We start from the raw sequence: 7,334 nt of genomic DNA on the forward strand, positions 1-7,334 counted from the left end.
GATCCTCCTATTTAGCTCAGTGTCCAACGACAGGGTGTCAGTGATAGTGGACCCGAGGTAAATGAACTCGTGGACAACCTCTAACGTATAGTTGTCAATGCTGATTGATGGGGATTCAGCAACATCCTGACCGAGTACGTTCATCTTCTTTAGGCTGACGGTAAGCCCAAAGTCCTTGCACGCTTTGGAGAACCGATCCAGCAGTTTTTGAAGCTGGTCTTCTGTGTGAGACACTACAGCAGCATCGTCTGCGAACAGCATGTCTCTGATGAGGACTTGTCGCACCTTAGACTTAGCTTTCAGCCTTGCAAGGTTAAACAGTTTCCCATCAGATCTTGTGTGCAGCAAGATGCCCTCTGTTAAAGATCCAAAGGCATGCTTCAGGAAGAGTGCGAAGAAGATCCCGAACAATGTCGGAGCAAGCACGCATCCTTGTTTGACGCCGCTCCTGATTCTGAAAGCATCCGATAATGCGCCGTCATATTGGATGGTTCCTCTCATGTTTTTGTGGAACGACTGGATCATCTTGAGTAACCGTGGAGGACAGCCTATCTTGTGGAGCAGTTTGAACAGACCATCCCTGCTGACCAAGTCAAAAGCCTTGGTCAAGTCGATGAAGGCTATGTAGAGTGGCTTTCTCTGCTCCCTGCACTTCTCCTGCAGCTGCCTTAGAGAGAAGACCATGTCTACGGTAGACCTCTCTGCGCAGAATCCGCACTGCGATTCGGGGTATACCCTCTGAGCAATCTTCTGGAGTCTGCCAAGGATGATGCGAGCGAACAGTTTACAGTGGATCTCAAAACAATTCACAATTAAGGGCCCAGTTTTTTCACTTAAGCAAAATCTGTGTTGAGGGCAATATGGTGTGATAATTCTCACAGGGAGCAGTGAAGTATGGATTGTCCCTTACCTTGTATCACGATGCAGACAGAATGTCCTGTTAGTGCTACAACAACAAAGTGATGGGGAAAGTATGTTTTCCACAGCCACAAAACTGAATATTTTCTTTAGAGGTGGTCAAATTTGTAGTAGTCAGGTGTGTATTTAATGAAAAATTACTCTTTTCAGGAAAATAACATTTTTGTTTCATTCCAAAACATTTGTTTTTTTCAGCTAAAAACAAAAAATGAAAACTAGAAATTTACCACAATTTATTCATCTACTTTGTCATTTTTGAATGGCCAACCCTTACTTGTCTGACAATGCTTCATTTGCTGACCATCTTTACTTTCTTTTCCTTCATTATGGCTGCTTTAGGTCATCACATAGGCACACACACTGTTTCCACTCTGTCAGTCCAATAATGTATGCTGTTGTTTGAGGTCCATCATCCACCAATTCTTCCTTCACACTAGGAAGATGCAGCATTAGCATCTTGCAGGAGGTGCACTGTTTATAGGGTACACTTCCTTTTCCAGAAGACTCTGCATTGGTTCTTCTTTAGGATGGTCACTTTTGCTGACGAATCCTCTGTGCATTCACAAGGCTTAGCTCGATGAGTGTGGTTTGACCTAGGCGGATACTTCAGGTGAGCTCATTATTTTCAAAGGTATCAAAAACCTACTCTTTGCTGCTGTAGCGAACGCAGTCTTTAAATGAACCTAGACATCTGATTTCTTCTCATGAGTTAGGGCTAGGATTCATCTCCTTAAAACTCTCTATATCAATCAGAATTCACCTCTTCTTACAAATCAAAGGGACTCTGGGTCTTGGCTGCAGCAAGAGCAACAGCAGTTGCAATATCATCTGGATCATGAAAGAACCTGTTATAAAATTGCATAAATGGAAAAAGCAAAGTGAAAATTTCTCTTAATTTCCTGAACTTCAAGTGATTAAAATAACAGACTTAACATTGTGTCAACACAGCTTTGCCTGCCAAGGCCTAGTAATAAATGATTTGTGCACTGTGCTCTGTCCATCATTTTAGTTGCATTGAATAGGAAAAGCCCTTTATAAATAAATGTTCTTCTGTATTGTCCTGCACACAATGGGGCAAAATACAACTATCTTTCAGCTTAATTTTTAAAATGTTGACATTGGTTTGTTCCAGAAAATGCTAATCCTTTGTTTATACAATAAATGTGTGGTTTCTTTATATGATGTTTTTGACCCTATCATGTGGGCTTATGCTAGCAGTTTTATTTCTGTGTGTGTTTCCATTGAAGGGAATAAGTAAGTACAGTTCACTGGAGCAGGAACTGAAGGATCAAGACCAATTTATATTACCACAACAGTGGTGTCAGCTATAGTAGAGCAGATGCAAGCATCCACAGACTTCCTTATTGCCTTATCCAGCTCCACAGAAATAATAAGACAGCCAGGTCTTGTTTACACTGTGCCTTGGCTGGGAGCTGTTCTCTGAATTTCTTCCCTTTTGGTGAAAACTGAACACTAAGGCCTTAGAAAGACAAGCTGTTTTCCTGAATTTCTGGCTTATGCAAAGCTTTCATTGAGTCCTGTTAATGCATCGTGATTAATTTGAAATCACTAGTGCTTGTCACCATTCTGAGGAAAGCACGGGGTTGAGTAATAGGGCCAAAGCTATCATCTGAAAGACACCACTGGCCTGATTCCATCTCATACTTGGTTATGCTTAATTTTCCTTTGCAAGAAGCCGCATTTTAAAAATTTTTAATAAGTTACCAAAAGCATCATTTTTCCAGCTCATTCTGGCAGTTGGTACGGTGTGATCTGAGAGTCTAAAGGACTGACTCAATGGCTAATCAGCCTCAAGTAAGTGGCACTTTAAAGTTTCAAGGAGACAAAAGAGTAAACTATTTCCAGAACTCCATGACTGAGGTCCTCAACTTGACCCAAAAAACCCACAACTTCAGCAAACCAAAGCATATCGAAATTATAAGATGTAATTTTGTTTCAAAGATGTAAAAATGGCTCTCTAGGGAGCCACATATCAGGCTACATGAAATATTTCCTTAGACTAACTGTTAAACACAAAAATTGTAAAATACGCCACTTATTCAATAAGAAAAACAGAGCATAACGCTTCTATTCACAGCCTACTGAAAACACTAAAGTTAACTCTAGACACCGTCTTGGCTTTGAAATCAATGCCTACAAACCTTCTAGAAATGAAAATTCTGGACTCAGGTAAGTAGGCTCATTGATTTCAATGGTATTGCTCACACGTAAAGGGTAACAAAAATAGGCCCGTTTTGTTATTCTACTATTTACGTATTAGCAGCAAGGTGGCAGATGCAATTACCAGCTTAATTAAGATTTTATCAGTGAAAATCTGCAAATTAAATGCCCAACTGTGAAGTTATCACCATCTTCACATACTTGTATGAAAACTGGAAATCTGTCAAAGGTGCAGAAAAATGCCTAAATGCCTTTGAAATGAAAAGCCTGATAACGAAACTAGGTTTTAAAAGGAACGACTATGTAACAAAGGCTAAGATTTGCCAGGGAGCTCGGCAACTGCTTACCTCCAAACTTTTACAATAAAGAAGCTGAAAATATCTGGGATGTCTTTTCGGAATGAAGCTAGAGAAGGTGTGCCATTGAGCAACTGGAGGAATGCGCAAAAGAGCGCGAATAAAAAAATCCCTCCATCGGACACAACTCAGACAGGGTCTTTGCAACACAGAGACCATGCAAAAAGTGGCCACGGGCAGAGAGGGATGGTGGAGCCTTGTTTTTACCTTAAGCATTTGCCGGAGTTAAGAAAAAAAATCCGGAAACATTTATTTAAATGATGACTCATGTTCTCCTTCATGCGAAACAATACAGACACTGTGAAAAAGGAGCAGAGAAGAGGGAAAGTGGAAAAGTCTAAGACGGTGATATGCAGATCTCAGTGGTTCAGGAGCCAAATTAAGAATCAACATTATCCAAAAGAGCCACAGTCATGACCACCCTGGGGGGAGGGAGTGGCACTGGGGGCAAATCCCCACCAGTGCCCCAGGCCCCACTTCCCTGCCCTGTCCCTTAACCCCACCCCCAGCAATGAGACTAGGGGTTACCAGGAGATGGGGGTGCACAGCAGCAGTAGCAGCCATAAGGGTCACCTCATCTCCCCCACCACTCACCATGTGGATGGCGGGAGTGGAGAATGCTGCTGAGCTCCCACTGCCTGCGTGGTGAGTGCAGGGTGTCGGGGGAGGGGAGATAACCCCCTGCCACCGTGGCCACCACAGATGCGCAACCCCCAGCTCCCGGTAATCCTGCCCCCTCCCATCCATAGGATGGGTGAGAGGGCTGCGGCGGGACCCCCAAAGTGCGTGGCCTGGAGTAGCTGCCCCACCTCATGCTATAGACGGGACAGCTCCAGCCAGAGTAGCGTAAATTCCTTGTTTCATTCACTTTCTCACTTGTTGTATGTGAGTGTGTGTACATTAACAACAGCAAACACTTTCTGATTGGTTAATCAGTCAGATTAATAATTAAATCACAGTGTTTTAATGTGCGCTGCAAGGTGTAGGTGATGCTGTAAAAACCTATTTGTGACTCATGAGCCTCAGTCGGAGAGTCACTGCTCCAATGAAACGCTTTCTCTGGGGGACAGGCTACCCATCCTGGCATGGTGGAACCAGGGGACAAGGACAACTCCCTGAATCTCAGCCACCTAGCTCCACTTCAAGAGGAAGTTCCACAGAAGCAGCTTTTATTTACACCACTGACTTGTGGCCAGGTGAGACTGAGGTGTAGCGGAGCTCTTCCCTGCCCACCCCCCCACCCTATGTCTCCAGAACACTCCCAGCACACTCCTTCCCTCCCCAGGGCTCAGGTGGGGCACAGATGCAAGTTGTAGCAGAGCCTCCCTGACCAGGGTAGTGCAGTGCAGAGGTGCCCTGCACAGCGGGAATTCTCTGCTTGTTCTCTCTGGCTGGTGTAAGGTCGTTTTGTACGGCTTCTGGCCCAGAGAATAGGCCACCCTCTCCCATTTACATCGACGTTGCAGGATTGTGCCTGAAGTAAATGAGAAAGCAGCATTCAGATTTTGCAGGCTGTTGCAGAATGTACCATTGGCAATAAAAGAGATCACGCCTGTGAACAAAGCAAGTGGGACTGTGGCCTTACCTCCTGATGTTGACACCCGAGCACAGTCTACCTGTTCTGAAGTTTTCTGTTTTCAGAATAACCAGAACTCCCAGTTGTGCCATATCTCTCCAGCTATTCGTCACCGCTTGTAACTTTCAGCCGGTAACATCCACATGACTAATGAGTATTAAGCGTCACAGCACTGCCCAGTGAAATACATGCAACACGGGAGCTAATTTAACAGCTCACGGTAACAGTGCACAGCCATTTCTGAGAGGAAACAGGACATTTCAGGTAGCAAAAGTTGAAGCTGAGCTGACGTTTAGCCCGGACATGACTAGGCCAACAAATATTTTTAATAATCACAGAATTCAGGACCTCAATTTCATGTCCCATCTGAGGCATTCACAGAGTTAAAGCCACATGGGACCATTACAACTGGTCAGACCTCCTGTATATCACAGCCATTAAAATATACCCAGTTACTTCTGTACTGAGCCTAATAACTGGTGTCTAACCAAAGCATGATTTGTGTTTGGCTGAAGCAGGTCTTCCAGTAAAAGCATCCAGATTTGATCTGAAGACATCAAAAGAGGAAGGATCCATGACTCCCCCTGGTAGTTTGTCCCAATGATTAATCACCCTTATTAATTTGTGCCTTATTTCTTATTTGAATTTGTCTGGCTTCAGCTTCCAGCCATTTATTCTTATTAATCCTTTCTTCACTAGATAAAGTAGCCTTTTGGTATCCAGGATTTTCTCCTTGTGAATGCATTTACACGCTGTAATCAAGTCATCTCTCTGTTTTCTTTTTAATAAGCTAAACAGATTGCGCGGTCTCTCACTATAAGGCATTTTCCAGCCCTCAAATAGTATTTGTGGTTCTCTACCATCTCCCATTTTTCAGCTGCCATTTTCAAATGTGAACACCAGAACTGGATTCCAGCATTCATCTGATCTAGATAAGAGAGGTAGCCGTGTTTGTCTGTATCTTCGAGAACAACAAGAAGTCCTGTGGCACCTTATAGACAAACAGATATTTTGGAGCATAAGCTTTCGTGGGGTCTTTGCCCACGAAAGCCTATGCTCCAAAATATCTGTTAGTCTATAAGGTGCCACAGGACTTCTTGTTGGTCCCATCTGGTCTATGTTGTTCACAGAGGTAAACCTACCTCCTTGCTCCAACCCTCTTTATACTTACAAGGACTGCATTAGCCTTTTTTGCCCCAAATATCACGCTTGGAATTCATGCTTAGTTGCTTGTCCACTATGATCACCAGAACCTTTACAGAGCTATTGTTTTCTAGAATGTACTCCTCCATTTTGTATGTTACAGGGGCTTTAGGGGCTGCAACCCAAGTCCCCAAGCTAAGGGGAACGGGAGCCTGCAAAAATAAATGCTGGATAGTGGCCATCAATCCATCGATCACAATTGACAGGTAAGTCCTGGAGCCCACGCCTGCTGACCATGATTTCTGAGCCGCTAAAAGTCCACTGTTGCAGCAGGGCTCAGACAGGCTAGCTGCCTGCCGCAGTCCCACACCACTCCTGGAAGCAGTGCCTGATGGCATGTCTTCTGTGTGCCCCAGGCAGGGTCAGGGGGCAGAGGGAGGCGATTTTGCAGCTTTCCCCACCCTCAAGCTCCACCTCTACAGCTCCAATTGGCTGGGAACTGTTGTGCCGATTCTGTAGTACAAACGGGTAAATATTTAGTTTCAAGGCAGCAGGGCTGACAATGAATACACATGGGAGCAGCTCTAGTGGATTAGAAAGGTGCCACTTTACACCAGCACTTTTCTGAACAAAACCGTACGATAGTTAACACAAAACCTGATTTGCAGCTTCTCACCCTAAACAGGCACATGCAGTAAATTGCATGACATTCTATTGTATCTACCTGTCTCAGGAAGAAAGAGCGATGAGTCAATGCAACTGCAGCTCCAGGGAAACCAAGTGGTTCATAAATTATGCTTTGTTTCACTAAGGAATAAAAGGAGACATTCTCCTTGGTCCATTTATGATGCTGTGACAACATTTCAAATAATAAAGAGTTCATGTTAAAAACCTTCCTCTTCGTAAGCAATCCCTTGTGCTTTCTCAACCCTGAATCCTACTAGAGGGCCCTTTCTGCTTATTTGCGACATAGACAGTGCTTTCATTGCCAAATCATTGTACCAACACTAACTAAGGGTATGTCTTCTGGGGTTCAATTTCATGTGCCTAGCAGGAGCACGAAAAATCGAACTATCGGGGGTGAACAGTTGACCCTTGTACTCCTCAATCTCAGGAGGAATAAGGGAGATAAACGGGAGAGATTCTCCTGTCAATCACCC

The sequence above is a fragment of the Carettochelys insculpta genome, chromosome 2, assembly GCF_033958435.1.
Source record: "Carettochelys insculpta isolate YL-2023 chromosome 2, ASM3395843v1, whole genome shotgun sequence".
Taxonomy (NCBI): domain Eukaryota; kingdom Metazoa; phylum Chordata; order Testudines; family Carettochelyidae; genus Carettochelys; species Carettochelys insculpta.